The sequence below is a fragment of the Myotis davidii genome, unplaced genomic scaffold (assembly GCF_000327345.1).
Source record: "Myotis davidii unplaced genomic scaffold, ASM32734v1 scaffold803, whole genome shotgun sequence".
Lineage (NCBI taxonomy): Eukaryota > Metazoa > Chordata > Mammalia > Chiroptera > Vespertilionidae > Myotis > Myotis davidii.
In genome coordinates, this window is record NW_006295567.1 from 2,253,677 (window position 1) to 2,272,160 (window position 18,484).

Here is an 18,484-nt window from a genome sequence, read left to right on the forward strand (position 1 = left end):
CTGCGGGAGTCCCGGTCCGCCTGCAGGCCGGCTGCAAGTGCTGTGCGGGAGGGCCATCCTGCCTTGCGGCGTGTTCAAGCGGCGGCAGCGGGAGCCAGGCAAGGACTGCGCCCTCCATCTTGCCTTGGGTTCTCCATTTTGGGACAGAGCCATGTGCTTCTTCCTGGAAGAAGCCGCTGCTAGCCACACCCAGGATTTCTCTGGACTAACCAATAATAATCAAGGGAAGTGCACTCCATCACTATGACCACATCCTGTACCGACTCGCGCCTGGCCAATCAGCGGGGCCCACAGTCCCCTCTCCTGCCCTCACTCCACCCCCCTATATAACCCCCCGGTCCCGTCAGGCCTCGCTCTCTCTCGGCCACCGGGGCTTGCCAGTTGCATCGGTGAGTGTGGCAGGGGAGCCAAACCTAGGTTTGAAATAAATGACTCTTTGCTTTTGCATCGGACTCGCTGGCTCCCTGGTGGGCTCTTGGGAACCTTGAAATCTGGGCACAACACTGCTATCTCCTGCAGAGAGCCCTACCTGTGACCTCTCAATGTTTATGCTCCCATTCAATGGATGGCAATTTTCTGGAGAAGGGAACAACTGTGAATCAACTCTCAAAGCACCAGGAGATATATGCACCTCTGGTAAAGGGCACCTGACTGGCTACCAACCAGGCCTACTAGAAACATCATCACTCCCCTGGCCACTTAAGATCACAACTCTTATTCCTGTCAAGCCATACTGGATTGGTCACTAAATCTTGAAAATTCTTCCTTTATACTTTCTTTCTTGATCTTAGCCAAAAGGCCGAGAAGCGATATATACTTTCTTTCTTGTGTTCTTCCCTTCTTATTTATTTTTCTAGTCACCACTTAGAGCAGTCCCAGTTCTTAGTGACTCACACTTAATCAATTATATTTTCCTAATTAGTCTCAAGATTTCCAGAGGCAAAACAAGGCATGACAGGTGGTCAAGCCATTGGGTGTCCTAGGAGGGCGTACTCTGATGAAAGGGTAGTGACTACTCAGCTCCAGATGTAGGAAACTGCAGTGTTGCAGGTCTTCTGATATTTTAAGAGAAGTCACAAATCCAAATTTCTGATTTGGATTTCTAAATTTTATATGTGGAAGCTAATTCTAGATTGTTATTTTTTTTAAGTTATATGTGAAGTAAAAGAAAAAAATGTCTGCAGGTAAACACCACAGCCATTTTATAAATTCTGGCCAAAAGCCTATGAGAAGAGATGACATTTAAATAAATAACTATAATTCAAAGTGAAGGAGGTAAAGATCTCTAAGGAGACCCAGGTATAGTACTGGGGTGGGACTCATACAACTTAACAAAAGGAAGATAAACAACCCAATCAAAAAATGGGCAATGAACCTAAACAGATACTTTTCAAAAGAGGACATACAGAATGCCAAGAGACATATGAAAACATGCTTAGAGTCACTAATCATCCAAGAGATGCAAATAAAAATGACAATGCAGTACCATTTTACACCTGTCAGAAAGGATAATCAACAAATCAACAAATGACAAGTGCTGGTGAGGATGCTGAGAAAATGGAACCCTCATGTACTGCTGGTGGGAATGCAGACTGGTGCAGCCACTGTGGAGAACAGTATGGAGTTTCGAATTTTTACCATTTGCAACAGCATGTATGGAACTGGAGAGCATTATGCTAAGCAAAATAAGTCAGTCAGGGAAAGATAAATATCACATGATCACACTCATTTGTGGAATATAATGAACAACATAACCTGATGAACAAAAATAGATCCAGAGACAGAGAAGCATCGATCAGACTGTCAAACCTCAAAGGGAAGGTAGAGGAGGGTGGGGGTGTGAAGGAGAGATCAACCAAAGGACTTGTATGCATGCATATAAGCCTAACCAATGGACACAGACACCAGGGGGTGAGGGCATGAGTGGGGGGGGGGGGAGGGGGCAATGGAGGGATATGGACACATATGTAATATCTTAATCAATAAAGAAAAAATAGAAAAAATAAACTTTATTATCTAAGATAGAAAAAATAAAATTAAAATGCAGATAAAAAGAAAGTATTGGGGTGGGGGTAGGAGGGAAGGGTTCAGAAGAAAAGAAATAGACCCTGAGTCCTCATGAATGTGGATCTGGTTTTTATTAGGTTTTCCATCTTTGGTTTCTAACATAGTGCTTGGCACACAGAAATTCTAAATATATGTTCAAAAGAGTAAAAAAAGCAAACGAAGGAATGCATATCTATGCTTGTCCTTGAGAGTGCGAAGGAACCATGATACAATCCATAACGAAGCAATCATGCTAGCATCCACCAAGCACAAAATTAAAGCTGCCACACTCTGTCCCCTGGGAATTTTCTCAGGGTCACTCAAACACAGTCCCCACTTTCCTTATTTCTGTCCAAAAAGCATGTGTCAGTGTATTGCTAAATACTGCTCCTAAGCTTGCAGGCAACAGCAGCAAACAGAAAGAAGAGGCTGGAATTGGTCTCTAATAATAGACTTTGGTCAGGTCTATTTTATGGGGTGTATGGCAACACTTCCTTCAGAAGTCCCCTGCATCTCCCAGCATACCCCAGTTGGGTAGTTCTTTGTCTTCATGCCATAGAATCCCAACTGCCTTACCTTAGAGGACCTGAGTCAGAAGCAGCTCCTGGAGTCATTGCAAAACGACAATGACTTTGGACCAAAGTGAACCATCATCTGGCAGGGCTCCCTCCCTGCGCCAGCATCATCTAAGTCCCACAGACGCCTGTGGAAAGGATATGAGCTGCCAAGATGACATTCCAGAAAAGCTAAGCAAAGCTGAGGTCAGGGAAGAACAATGCCCAGTTGGCTATTTGGTTGCCTCCACAAATCTCAAGACCTTTTCCAGAATAATCCACATTCTTAAGCCTCTTTCACATTGGGATGGAATAGTTCCATAGCAGTTTGCAATAAAATGTTTCCCCACCCTAATTGGCATCTAAACTTGAGGCTTCTTTACCAAGTGGGCCCATATGTTGGTAGTCTGGGCCTGTTTCTCTAGAATGTTTCTCTACTGTACAGTGGTAAGATTGCATTTAAGTAAGAGAGAATCCCTACATTCTGGAATTCTTGATTGTCCCAGCTTTAGCAGGGGACATTCAGGGCTTTCCTTTAGCCTGAGTGAGTTTAATAAATTAATAAATTATTTGTGTACCTCCCAACCCTCTTGTCACCTGCTTTGCATTTTTAAAAAAAAATTGTTTCATTACATAATTAAAATTCTTTTCACAATTTACAGAATTAGCTTTTGACAAATGAGCCTTTTGCTACTTGGCCGGCCTCTGCCTTCCTCCCCTTGTGCTCTGAGAAAATACCTATTCACCTTTTACACTCACCTGGCAAAACCCCAACCTTGGATGGATCCACCTCTCCCCCTGCCTTGACTCTGCCTCGGATCACTGAGTGCAAATGCTGGAAAAAAAATCACACAACAACCGAGTCTTCGTCCGTTTGCTTGCTCTCTTTCAGCAGGGCAGGCCTCTTCCTTCAGAGAGGTATTAGAAACTGCCAGACAGGAAGTTCCTCAAAGCCCTGCCCTCCTGCCCACAGGTCTAACTGTAATTACATCATCTGCCCCCTCCTTCCTCCTGCTTCAGAGACAGAAGTGCCTTTTTCTGTGGAATCCTTCCACAGTCTCTGGAGTCCGCCTTCCCACATCCTTTGATCTTCAACCTCTCCCTCTCCACCACCACCATCCCAGGAGCATTTGAACATGTTCCTCTCTCTGTATCCTTGACAACCATGACATGGTCCTTTGATCCTTTGATCCAGTGTCACTGTTTGGTGGCTACCCTTGCTTTCCTCCCCTTCACCCTCAAACTTTGGCATCACCTAAACCTGCTTGCCACTGTTCTCACCTTCCTTGTCAACACATTATTCTCTGTCTACAGTTCCCATCGATCTTCTCCATGTGGTCAAATCCAATGGACACTCCCAGTCCGGATCCTGCTTGACCTTGGCAGCGTTTGATTTAGTTGAGCTCACTCTCTCCCCCTGCTTCCATGTCTCCACATCTTCTTCTTTTGTTCCCTTACCTCCCTTTGTGTGCCTTGCCTATGCCCATACTGCCCTGTCTTCCTTTTAACTTTTGATATGCTTTGGAATTCTGTGCTAGGTATTCTGTGCTTTTCATTGCATTAGATCTCTAAGTAATTTAATTGATTCTCGGGGTTTAACTTGTCATCTGTATACTGATAGCTTTTTAAATAATTTTGCATTTGTTTTTATGAAAGTGAGACATGTACATGAAATAAATCAAAGACTTCAGAAAGTTGATGAGTAAAATTCTGTGCTCTCTTGTGCAACTCTTCCTCACCCAGAGCCTGAAGCACTCAGAAGCACTCTCTGGATTTATGTTTCTTATCTTCATGACTCTAAATAATATGATTATTCTTCTATTTCACAATTTATCACATTTAGGTGTCTACTGACTTCCTAACACTAAAGGTGAGAATAAGCTTCACTTAACACTCATCTCCTTCTCCTAGACTTTTTAAGATCATTTTTAATCAGTTATCTTTGTAACTTTAAATAAGAATTGAATCTGTTTTGATAACACCAACCTTCAACAATATTTCTTAAACCCCTATTCCATACGATAAGAATATAAACAGCCCCATCTTTCCTCCTTTCCCACTTCCTATCTTGCACTTTATCATTATATTTTAACCCCACCACCATAACCAAATCTCTCGTTTCATGTATAGATGCATGCTAAAAAGATGGAGATCAACGAACAGCATTATATTATTATTACTCTGTAAGTATTGTTCACTTTTGAGCCAAATAGAAGACTGGAATTAACTGCTTTCTCCAATTTCATGACCCTATACCATTGATGGACAATTCCAAGCATCAAGGACAAATTTTTCTCACACTCCTCCAATTATTTAAAATTATGAAACATTATAATTTCCTTCATTTTAAAATAATGACTTTTTTATATATATTTTGCCTCACATTTCAAATTGCTTTCTTGATTTCTTGCATCATTTGCCTTGATCATCTTTCAGACTCCATCATAGTAGTCCATGCAGGTCCCTTTTCCCGGGACCTGCATCCTCCTGTTCCAACCTGGCCAGCTTTGTCTTGGGTCTTCTGCACATCTGTTACCCTAGAACTTCTGTTTCTTGCCTGCCCGTGTTGAAATCTCTGTCTTCCTTTTTCTAGGATATGCCTTTGTTTTCCTAGAGTATACTCTCAGATGACTTCTTTTTAAAAGGTGTGTATGAGGTAAAATACCCCATTCTTTGCATGTCTAAATTTTACTTTGCTTTGTTTTGTTTTGCTTTGCTTTCACCCCTGAAGGGGAGTTTGGCTGACTGCCTTGCTCCCCTGTCTTCTGGCCTCTGGTGTTGCTCATGCCAGACTGATTTTTGTTCCTTCGTAAATGATACAGTATTTTTTCCAGTTGGAGCTCTTATACCCTTTTCTTTATTTGGTGCTTTGAAATTCATGCAGAGGCGTCTAAAGAATGGTCTTTTTCATTCATTTTCTGGGCACTTGCTGAACCCTTCCTGGAAGGCTCCTGGAAATCCATAGATGTGCAGCCCACTCATGTGCATGCGCAGATCACTCCCGGGTCTGGCCTCCCAGGCCCTCCCCTGCACTGCCTTTGGGCCTGCGTCCATTCAGCACGTGGCCATGCCCGGGGGCAGGTGCTGCTGCACTTTGATTCTGAGTGCAGGGGGAAGGGTGGGGACAAAGCATGCATGAGCATTGGCATTTGCCTGATAGGTGGTGTGAGGTAGACGCCTCACAGCTGACCTGCGAGCCCTGGGTGACCCAGGTGTTCCTCATCCCAGGACTCCGCTACCTGCCCATGAAGATCTCATCTCACTAGACGCCCTGAGATACCGCGAGATAAGCGTCCTCTAGGCAAAGTAGCCGCCTGCAGCTCCTTGGCAGGGACCCGCCATTCAATGAAGACTTGTCTCGGACTGGATTTCCTAGAAAACAGCACCTGAGGTAAGCACAACTAGGGAGCGTAGGTGATGCCAGAGAAGCAGGCCTGAGAAACGGTGTGAGGCGAGGCAGGCCGCAGCTTCCTGGAAAGCGGGTTGCTAGGGCCTGCAGGTGTCTCCACACAGCCCTTCCGAAGGCAGGGCTGTATCTGGTCAGCGCCATCTCCTTCTGGTCAAGGATTGGTCCGTGGATAACTCCTCCACAAATGCTGGTTGCATGTTTATTGGTGCTAACGACTTCCCGCAACAAGGAACCCCCAGGGTAGGAGGGAGGGTGCTGTGAGCTTGTGTCCTCAGGCGCCTGGAGGGACAAAGGCAGCATCACAGCAGGCCCCTCCGTGGCAGCCCCAGCAGCGCCCTGACTCCATAACCATGGAAACAGCGCCAGTCGTTGCTAAGTTCAAACACTGCCGACCTGGGATGGTGCAGAAACTGAATCCTATGCAACTACTATTTGGGTAGCTCTGGGAAATTTTGTATGGTCCTTCTATTGCTTTGTTTTTCTCATTATTGTTTTTCACCTTTAAGAGTTCTTCCTTGGTCTCTATTTATTCCTTCTCACAGGATCTTGATCTTGTTTTGAGATTATAATACCTTCTGAGTATCCATGAGAATATTAGTTATATATTTAAGGTTTTCTGCTGTGGGAGGGAGTCTACATTGTGGTTAAGAGGATGGACTCTAGATCCTAACCATCTGGGTTTGAGTCCCAGCTCTGTATGGCTTTGTGTCCTTGGGAAACTTGCCTATGTTTTAGTTTCTTTTCTTTCTTTTTATTTATTTTGTTTGCTTCAAACAAACACAAAATGCTTATTATTAAAAAAAATGCCGGCATTGCCAAACTATCAACTTGTTAAACTTAGAAAAAGTATGAAGTTATTTTAGAACTCAAAAAAGAAAACTACATTCTTGTTACTCAGCCTAACTTACCTCCAAATTCTTAAAGTTGGAGATTCTTTAATTTAAAAAGTGATTCTAAAAATTGTTCCAGTCAGCCCAGCCAGCATGGCTCAGTGGGTGAGCATCAACTTATGAACCAGGAGGTCATGGTTCAATTCCTGGTCAGGGCATATGCCCAGGTTGTGAACTTGATTCCCAGGGTGGGGTGTGCGGGAGGCCGTCAATCAATAATTCTCTCTCATCATTGATGCTTCTATCTCTCTCTCCCTCTCCCTTCCTCTCTGAAATAAACACACACATATATATTTAAATTGTCCCAATTAATTACCTGCCATAAAAAACAAAATGTCTTTTAAATAAAGTAGACTTTGTAACATAAATTTATTTAAATAGCTTTTATATTTGTAAAATATGCTACATTCTCATAAACTATATACCAATTTTATTATCTCGTATTCTTCTCAATTCTCTGCCTATAGCCCTGTTGTGGAATATGATGGTCCTATATCTTCTGTCCATTCTTTCCAAACTTTGGTATGTTTGCAAAGCCTAAAGATAGATCTATTAATATGTTTTCACTCTATTCTTTTAATTTTTCTAGGAATATTTGTTTTCTGGCTTTTCATCTTCCTTTGCCTGTCTGTCTAGAATTTTCTATTCAAATGTATGTAAATCTCTTTTTTAAAACCTGGAAATTTCAGCAGCACCACTTTCCTTTTCTTTTCTGCTGTTTCGCCTATCTTCTTTTCAAGCTTCAAAAGTTCTTTCTGTTTTTTTTCTTCTCCTGGGTATAAGTTTCTAATGGAAATTTACTTTAAGCTGGCATTGGTGCTCTTTCGGCTAAGTTTTCTCTTTCTTTTCTTCTTTTAACTTCTTTTAAAGATAGATACATTTCATTGACATTTATATACTTTTATGGGAGTTTTTGTTTTTTCAAGTGTCAACAGGCAATTTCTGGTTTTTCTTTGTTCCTCTTTTTTCTTTTGAGCATCTTGTTTATTCTGAAGAAGCGTAGGTATATCCTCTGCCTTTAACCTGAAAATTTCCTCTATTTTGGCCACATTTAGTTTTTCCACTCTGAATACATTTTTCTCTTCCTTCTAGAGTCAGAAATTTTTATAGTTTGTCCCACTGTTGTACTTCATCCTGTGTTCTTCCAGAACAGTGTTCTAAAACTAGTCCCACATATGTTGGCTTTTTTTTGTTTGTTTGTTTCGCACTTTTACAAAGTTCTGGTGATCATAATCGTACATTGTGCCCTTGTCGCCCTCCTGTTTGCTGAAATTTTTCAGAATCTAACACTTCCCCTGGAAAGTACATGATGGTACTTTGTCTACAGAAACTTTGCTTGACCTAGCTGTGAAAGTTTTCTGTGTTTCGGTGACCCAAAGCCCATGTGTCAGTTTTTCTGGATATGACACTCAACTCATGATTAGTTGTTTTCTGTAATAAGCTTTCCTACTTATTATTTAAAAGTGTCCAGTGGCCCTGCCTGGGTGGTTCATTTGGTTGGAGTGTCGTCCAGTACACCAAAAGGTTGCTGGTTCAATCCCCCCCCTCCAATTGGAGTGCATGTGGGGATCGGGGATCAACCAACTGATGTTTTTCTCTCAATCAAAGTTTCTCTCTCTCTCTCTTTCTCTCTCTCTCAACCAACATCAATTTAAAAAATATATCCTTGAGTGAGGATTAAAAAAAAATTTTTAAGTGTTCATTGCACTTTCAATTGTTTCCATTATTGCTCATAGCTTTTTAACAAAATCAGTTGTGTCATTTCTTTTTACTGATGCTATAGTCTTTTTACATCATCATGTGTTTTTGGCTAATTGCTGCTGGATTTTTGCTCTTTTTCCTGTTGAGAATTTATTTTCTAATTCTTCTACCACACTGTGCTGAATTCCGAAGTCTTTTTTTTTTTAAAGAAATGAATGGGTTTATCTTTTTTTCTGCTAATAATTTAAATTTTTTTCTGCTGTGAGATCTTTGCTTTCTTAGTCTAATTAGCTTGCTGCTTCTAGTTTTGGCTGAATTCCACCTAAAGTGCAAAAACAGCCATCATTCTGTGCCACACTGTGATAAGGGTGGTCATATTCTCTTGTAGAGTCGCTGGGGCCACTCTGGGCAAGTGGGCCTAGGAGTTCACACGGGAGGCACTAAAGAAACAGTGCACCAGAGGGAGAGGCAGGGTGGACTGTGCCTTAATTTCTTCATCTATAAAATGAGATAATATATTACCTACCTCATGTTATAATGATTGAACTTATGAGCTTGAAATTATTCCAAATTTACACATATTATTATCTCTAGTCAATTTTTCTGTATGCTTATGTTTTTCTTTTTTCAAAGGACTGACTGGATGGTGGTTTTATATGTGGTAAAGTACTTTTCCTATGGGAGTACAGATGAACAGAATACCAGACAGGAGGGAGAAAGATTGGGGTTGGACAACACTGGCACAGGAGATAGGAGATGGGCATGAGGTGCCCATCCCTGAGGCAGCAGCCGGGCAAGGCCCAGTCCTCATTGGCACAATCGGCTCTCTCTGGCCCATCTGGGATGCTGGGGAGGGGCAGGCCTGCTGAGCTATGGGAATGCTAGGCATATTGACACTCCAGGTCAAAGAGGTTATGAAGGGCTCCCTGCAGGGGAGTGGAGTGGACATGGATAAAGAACAAGATCAAAAGGGGCAAATACAGAGCAGCAGCAGCAGCAACCAAGCCCCCAGGGGAGATCTGTGGAAACCCCTGGGGTGGTAATCATTTCTTAGGCACCAAGGGCCTCTCTCCTGGGGTTTCAGGGTGAGAGTGAATGAGCAGTTTTTGGTTTCAAAATGAGATGGACCAGAGTGTTCCATGGACTCCACACCCAGGTGACACAGGTTCTGGAGGCCCAGACGCAGAGGGTCCCTCTTCAGATGGCAGCAGGCAAGGGATCTTGTGAGCAAAGCTTATGTCTGGGGCAGCGGAAGGTAGAGGCATGGAGGTGGGGGGTGGGTAGCTGTGTCTTGGGTTGCCTATTCCTCAGGGTTAGGTCCTGGGTGGGCAGATGGAAGAACATCTGATGCCCATTAGTTTCTACCCAGACTCCTCTCCAAGGGGCTTCCACCCCATAGCTTTCTCCTATCAGACAATGCTGCCAGAAAGCCGGGGGAGGGGGCATGATGAGGATACTGAATCTGGAGTTTGGGAAGAGAGTCCTCATTGGATGTATGCTTATGTTTTCCTGTTTGCTTTTTTTTTTAATGTTTTTATTAATTTTAGAGAGAGAGGAAGGGTGAGGGATAGAGAGATAGAGAGATAGAAACAGAGATAGAAACATGAGAGAGAGGCACCAACATTGATTGCACAGCCCCTACTGAGGAATTGAGCCTGCAACCCGGGCATGTGCCTGGACCAGGAATCAAACCCATGACCTCTTGGTACATGGGTCAGTGGTCAACCACTGAGCAACACCAGCCTGTGGTGCTTATTCTTTTAAATGTTACTGGTATTTCTCACATGCCTTGTTATCCTTGGATATCCAGTCATGCTTTAAAAAGTCCTGGGTCAGTAGAGTTTCTTCTGCTGCTGTAAAAATAGGATAATTTTTCTCATTGAACTTTCTGGTGAGAAGAGTTTGACTGAGAACTCCAAGCACATGGTGGATCGGGCACACCCGCTATCAGGCTTCATGTTAGGGACTGGTGAGCAGGAGCAGAATGTCAGTCAGGCTCTGGATCCCCAAATATGGTTGGCTTTCATACATGTCATATCCTTTTTATTGATTTTAAGTTAATATGGCATTAAAGGAGAGTGGTGTTGATATCCTAGCATGGTAGATATTGTGAAAAGAATGTACAGAATACATAAATCTTTAGAGATGTTCTGCACTTGATGTGATAGAAGAATCAATTGCTTAATTACAGGTGAAATGGTTTTAATACTTTAAAATAATATTCTAAGTTTTGTGGGGTTTTTTTTTCAAAAATGACACGTAGTTGACACTCTACAATTGAGGTAATTATAGAATCATTTTGACTTTTTTGTAGAATTTTTATAAATATTTTTATAGAATCCTAGGATCACCTGTGATTTATTGGAGAATCTAAATTTGTTGATTCAAAAATAGAACAGTAGCTTTTAAAATCCTTTTTCCTTTGAAATAATGGTGTGTGTCTGGGTCACCTATAAACTCTGGGACCCAGAAGAGGAGAACGAGAAACAAAAGAGTAAATATTCTTCAGGAAACAAGCTCTGTGACCCAAAAGTGGAGTAAGAACTTCCTGTTCAAGTCTTAGGAGGTGGTCAATAGCTCTACATAGTTCTGCACTGAATTAGGTTTCATAACTTCCTGTGATGTCATTTGTCCCCTTCCTCCCTCCCCCATCTCTACCCTCAGCTTGAATTAGGACTTCCAGAGTGCTGTCAAGGCAGTTTCCTTTAGACTACTTTATAATCAAGTATTTCTACTAAGGTTTTATGAAATGAGTCCTGAATGAGAAGCCTGGATAAAGATATTTCTAAGGCCAACTTTTCTTCTTATCATTTGACCTTAGAAACCAATGTTCATACCAAGCCTGCACTTCCTAAACAATTCACATTCTTGGAAGGTAGAAAGAGTTTCCATACAAATTAATGAGTTCCCTGTCACTGAAGGTATTCCCAAAGACTCTTGAAAGCCACTTCTTAGGACATAAAAATTGTAGAATTTTTATATAAAATAAAGATTGAATTTAATGGTCCTGAAAAAAAAAGATGTCTCTGATCCCTGAAACTCAATGATTTTCTGCTTTAGAAAGGAACAGGGAGGAAGTGAGGAGGGAAAATCCAGCCTCATGTGGATTTCGGCCTTGGCTGCTGGAGTTGCTCCAGGCTTCCAGAGGTTGTGCTGTCCCTGTCCATTCTGACTCCATACTTACTAGTACATGCTCACTTTCGTGGTTCACTAGTCTTATCTGTGTTTTTGCTTTCTGAGATTTGTCACCTATAGTCACCTGTTGTCTGAAAATATAAAGTGGAAAATTTCAAAAATAAACAATTCATAAGTTATACATCTGAGTAGCATAATGAAATTTTGCACTGTCTGCTCTGGCCCATCCAGGATGTGAATCATCCCTTTGTCCAGTATACTCATGCTATATACACTACTGGGCCATTAGTCATTTAGTAGCACTCTTGGTTATCAGATTGACTGTTGTGGTGTTTAAATAACCCTTATTTTACTTAATAATGGCCCAAAGCCTTTCATAGCATATTGTTAAGATGGTTTTATTTTTTACTAGATATTACTCTCTAACTGAGCCTAATTTATAAATTAAACTTTGTCATAGGCATATATGTATAGAAAAAACATAGCACAGATGCTTCTTAACTTATATGCTGGAGTTACAGCACGGTAAACCCATCCATAGTAGGAACATTGTAAATGTAAAACACCTAACCTACCAAACATGCTAACCTACCTTCAGCATGCTCTGAACACTTCCATTAGTCTAGAGTTGGGCAAAATCACCTAACAGTGCATACACTGTAGAGCATCAGTTGTTTACCCTCAGGACCACATGGCTGACTGGTAGCTGCAGCTAACTGGCTCTGCCCAGCATCACGAGAGAACATTGCATGGCACATCACTAGCCTGGGAAAGATCAAAATTCGAAGTACAGCTTTTACTGAATGCATATCATTTCCACTCCATTGTCAAGTTGAAAAATCATATCAGGAACCATCATTGGAGTTTGAGACATCCACTGAGGGTCTTGGAATGTATCCCCTGAGAATAAGAGGGGACTACTGTATTTTCCTCCAGCATCCTAGCTAATAAAGAGTAATATGCAAATTGACCATCACTCCAACACACAAGATGGCCGCCCCATGTGGACACAAGATGGTCACCACAAGATGCCTGCAGGGGAGGGCAGTTGTGGGTGATCAGACCAGTAGGGGAGGGCAGTTGGGGGTGATCAGGCTGGCAGGAGAGGGCAGTTAGGGGCAATTGGGCCATCAGAGGAGCAGTTAGGTGTCAGTCAGGCTGGCAGGGGAGTGGTTAGAGGGTGATCAGGCTGGCAGGCAGAAGCAGTTAGGGGCAATCAGGCAGGCAGGCGAGTGGTTGGGAGCCAGCAGTCCTGGATTGTGAGAGGGATGTCCGACTGCCCTTGAGGAGTCCCAGATTGGAGAGGATGCAAGCTGGTCTGAGGGACACCTCCCCACCCCCCCCCCCACACACACACGAATTTCATGCACTGGGCCTCTAGTTCTATATAAGTATCCTTCAGTCAAAGGCAGGTAGAGGCACACCATTAGTTATAGGAATGGCCAATCAATGCAACCACACGATTTCTTTGAATTCTTAGTCTCGTTCTTTGATTTTTTAAAAAAATCTATGGAAATTTAAAATTATACTTCATCATATATCTGTTTCTATCTTAATATCAAATAGTATTTAAATTACCAGTCACTGGTGGCAGGGAAGTGAAGAACTAGACCCAATCTACTAATATCTGGGAAGATGAACCTCTATTTTCTTCTTATGCACAAGGCAAATGCACTCCTACTTTAGAAGCTCAGGTCAATACGTTGGACTGGCTTTCAGGATTCAGATTTATTACCCATCAACGTCTCATAATCCTTGTGACCTCCTTCTGCAAGGCCCACCTTCTCCAGCACACCAGGTCCCCATTCCACGTGGAAGGGGATTCATACGCTGGGAAAAGGTTAACGTGTTATTTAAATAGCCCCTTCTTAGTTCATTCATGTTTCTCTTTTCACTTGACTCTGAACTCTTTACAATGCCATAGCTAGTAGAATTATTTAAGAATCTGTCTTCACTCAATCTTAATGTGCCTCACTAAACTAATACAATCCTTGCCCCTGAAAAAGGGCGTATTATGCTATAATTCACTATGTGTCTTTGGAGAAGAAGTGTGCATTTTATATAATATGTCAAGGACAATTTCAAAATGGGTAACATCATCAATCTCATTGACATCTCTAATGGCTTCAACTCTGTAGTCAGAGTTTTGCCAAATGCAAGCTAAGACTCAGGCCATCACACACCTGCTCCCTACCTATTGTTTCAGATGTATCATCTGTTGAAAAGGCAACCAAGTTTAGGAAAATAATTCATCCTTGAAACATTTCTTGTCTAATTAAGTCAACAGATGTTGTTTGAAGTCTATACCTGAGGAATTTATTACTTCAGTTTTAAATAGTAAGAAGAATTCTCACACCTGTGTTTATGATAATTATGGGGGGTTTTGTGGATCAACATAGCCAGCCCGGTAATGACTGATAATAGTCAAGAATTTGTGATAGTTGTCATTTTCAACAGTTTGAATGGCATTTCCAAAACGTGCTTTCACTTGAGTTATCATCTGGCCTTTATTCCTCCCTGGCTGGGTGTCTGATCTTCTTGTGCTAGGGCTTGGACAGAGCTGGCCTGGCTCAAACAGGCTTGAGGGGCTGGGGCAGATGGCAGGAAGTGGCTCCTGCCCTTGCATGGAGACAAAGAGAGGACAGTAAAGTCAAAGGTCAGTATCAGAATGCATGGCTTAACCAGTCACCAAGGCAAGAAGAGCCTGAGGCAGGGCAACAGGTAACTGGTACAGCCTGTGAGTAAAAGAGCCAGTGAAAATGAAAAGAAGGACCGACTACTAGAAAGATGGTCATCCTGGCCAGCAGCCAAAAGATGAGCTCTTACTGCCCTCTGAAGTTGACCAAGTCAGGACTAAAGGGACACCCAGTGCCCATAGAGGCTTCAGTTTCTTAACCTATTTCCTACTCTCCTGCCTAGCCTAATAAGGGTGCGACAAAGATCAGTCTTACAGGTGAAGTCTAGTTATTATTGTTGTTAAAAGTTGTTATATAATTGAGAACTATATGGAAAGATAAATAATTATTTTAAAATCCCCGAAAAAATAACCCAGCTTCATGGTGAGAATATTTTCTTTATGTGGCAGAACAAAATAGGACAAAGCACTTTGATATCTTATTTTCTTTAAATTTAGTCTGGTCTTGTTAGTATTTAACAAAGTGTTTAATTAGCATCAGTGATTGCCAAACGTTTGATAGTTATAATTTCTGAACAAATTATCTCTTGTGGCAAGTTCTGGTAAATTCACAGATCAACATTTAAATACAAGGCAAAATCCCAGCATGAAAGAATTGGATTTTTTAAAATGCTGGGTCTCAAATTATCTACCTACTTTGACAGTTTTAGTGTCTTGATTAAATATTTTATGATGATACTACTTAAGATAAAGTGTAAAAACTAATTTATAGTGACATCTCTTTATGTAAAAGGTTCCGAAGCTGATTTATTACCAGGTGGAAGTATGTCAGTGAATACAGCCATGTCTAAAGAGACTTTGCAGTTTTCTTCTATACTCCTACTTCAACATCTTCTGCAAAACAATTTATATGAAAAGCAGTGTCTTTAATTTTAGAAAACTCTTCTTTCATATCTCCTTTAGTTTCATTCTTCAATTCAATTTAGTACCTGCTATGTTCTGTACTAAGTAATAAATTTGGAACACTATGATCAATTATAATTCTTTTTCTGCTAAATTTATTATGTTACATCATTCTGAAAGGACTTTGGGGAACATATACACACACACACAGATAAAGATAATTACTTAATCATATTTTTAGTTAGGGCAGGGGATTCAGGGAATACTTTTAATGCTTTATTTAGGTTACATAGAACTATTTTCCAATAGAATTAATAAAATAAAGCACCATAATTGCAATCTAACCTATAAACTCAAAAAATCTTAATAGTATGTTTTATATTGTTAAGAAGCACTAGAAGTGTAGTAAGGAAGAGAAAATGAAGCTAAGAGATGCTATAAATAGGACAAAGAAGAGACAGCAAAGCTAGGCACAAGCTGAACAAGCAACTGCAAGATCTGATGGGACAGTGTGTGATACAGGAGGTGGCAGCAACAGTTGTATAATGGGAAAAAAAATGTCCTTGGTGACAGCATTTTGGTGGGAAGAAACAGGAGAAAACAGGAAAAAAAATTAAGGGCAGAGAGAGACCAGATGGTGATAGTATTGAGCCAAAAAAAAATTCCAAAATGTCATAAACTCAAATCTTACCAGTAAAGACCCATTAAAATTAAAAAATAACACAAATAGAAAAATTAGAATTTATTTTCATCATGTTAAAGTACTTACATTTTATTTCATCCAGAAAGTATTTGAGATGGATTATTCAAAAAGAGAAGAAGGAGATATTTACAATAAGATTCATAAATAGAGCCTAAAGAGGTAAGGGGAAGCATATTCCAATCATAAGAGCCAATAGAGTGGCTATGTTTGAGCATGAAACCTGGAGCTTCCTTGTAGCCATGATGAAGAAGGAAGCTTTACCAAGTAAAATTATAAATATCATTATCTGAAATAATTATCAATAAATATTTGGGAGGTAACATTTTCTTGGTTCGAAATATAATTCCTGTGTTACAGTAGAGGGGATAACAATATAATCAGTGATAACCTTAGTGGCAGTTGAGAGAAGGAAATTGAAGTTGTTCCATGGAAAAAGTTGTTTGTAAATGGGCAAGGTAGGGCACCTTCTGAAAAGGAGTTTGAAAATCTGCAGCCCCACACTGCCAGGGCCAATGGCTTTGTAGAGGGCTTTAAACATACCCTGCACCGAGGAACTGTGCCAAAGGCCCCTGGCCTGGGACCTAATGTCATATCGCTGCTGAGACCTAGGGCAGGTGTTCTGCAGTGTCACATGATGTCTGGTTTGGAAGTTGGGTTTAGGAAGTTGAGAGAATGAACCTTCAAAACCACTAGACAGAGAAGTGTGAAGAAAAAGAAGAGGAAAAAAAAATCACATCATAGCAACTGGTCGCAGGGTCAGACACTTAGCATATTAGTCTTTTATATATATAGATGGTGTAGTATTTGCACATAACTTACACACTTCTATATATTTTAAATGTATTCTAAATTACTTATAATACCTAATACAATGTTAATGCTATGTAAGTAGTTGTTATACTGTATTGTTTAGAGAATAACGACAAGAAAATAAAGTCAGTACATGTTCAGTGCAGACACAACCATCATAGTACACATCAGTAACAACTTAACTTTTTGAATATTTTTGATCCACAGTTGGTTGAATCTGTGGATGCAGAACCTATGAATACAGAGGGCTGACTGTATAAAATATATTCACACGTCTACACTCATCATAGTTAAACTGGAAAACATCAATAATTAAAATACACTCTTACCAACTTTCAGAAGAAAAGACAGATTACCAACAAAAATGGTTAAACATTAAACCAATCAGGTTTCTCACCAGCAACAACAAATGCCATAAAACAAGAGATATAGTCAGTGTAATAGGGGGGACTGATAATTTAGAATATTATATCCAAATAACTAGGTAAAAAAAACAAGTTGCTAGAAAATAGATATTCAACCTATACTTAATATATATTTAAGTTTTGGGGCTTGAGAAGAATACAAATATCCTAGATGACTTTAGATACTTTTATAGAAATAAATTTTAGTTTACATATTTTTTAAGAGAATGCAAAAGTTTATTGATATGCTCTCAGAATTTCTACTGTACTCTTTTTTATTAAGGTATAATTGAAATCTAATATTATATTAGTTTCAGACGTACAACATAATGATTTGATGTCTGCATACATTGTGAAATGATCACCAAAATAAGTCTAGTTAACATCCATTATCATACATAGTTATAATTTTTTTCTTTTTTTCTTGCAATGAAGACTTTTAAGTTCTATTCTCTTAGCAACTCTCAAATATATGATATAGTATTATTAACTATAGTCACCATGCTATACATTATATCCCCATGACTTATTTATTTTATAGCTGGAAGTTTCTACCTTTTGACCCCCTTCACCCATTTCCCAATTCTCCTCTCAACCACCAATCTCTTTACTGTATCTAAGAGATTGGGATTTTTTGTTTATTTTGTAGAATGTCCCATAAATAAACACCACAGTTTATTCATCCATTCTACTCTTGCTGGCCATTTAGATTGTTTATAGTGTTTGGTGATTATGATAAATGCTGTTTTGAATATTCTTGTTCCTACCCTTCAATCACAGTTATGTTGGGTATATAAGTAGTAGTAAAATACTGGAATTGCTGGGTTGGAGGCTGTGCATATGTTTAGCTTCAGTAGTTACTGCCTAACAGTTTTCTGAAGTGGTTGTACCAATTTATATTCCCATGTGTACTGCAGGAAAACTCCACTTGATCCACACCCTCACCTCTATGTGGTTCTACTAGTTTCTTTAGATTTTACCTACTCTGATGAATGTGTATATACACAATTTTCAATTCCCTAATGAATAATTATGTTGAGTATTTTATTGCTTATCATATATTTATCTATTCTCTTTCATGAATTACTTGTTCAACGTTCAAGGCCATTTTTCTATTACCTCATAGGAAAATTTTACATATTATCCTATCTAATAAAAGAGAAACATGGTAATTAGCGTACGACTGCTACCCTTCCCATTGGCTAATCAGCAAGATATGCAAATTAACTGCTAGCCAAGGTGGCGGCCGGCAGCCAGGCAGCTTGAAACTAACATGAGGCTTGCTTGCTTCAGT

At 40.3% G+C, this 18,484-nt stretch overlaps 1 pseudogene; it reads right to left on the reverse strand.

The window, feature by feature from the left end:
- Positions 1-7,727: 7,727 nt before the first annotated feature.
- Positions 7,728-18,484, reverse strand: part of LOC102763038 — a 76,300-nt pseudogene continuing 65,543 nt past the window's right edge.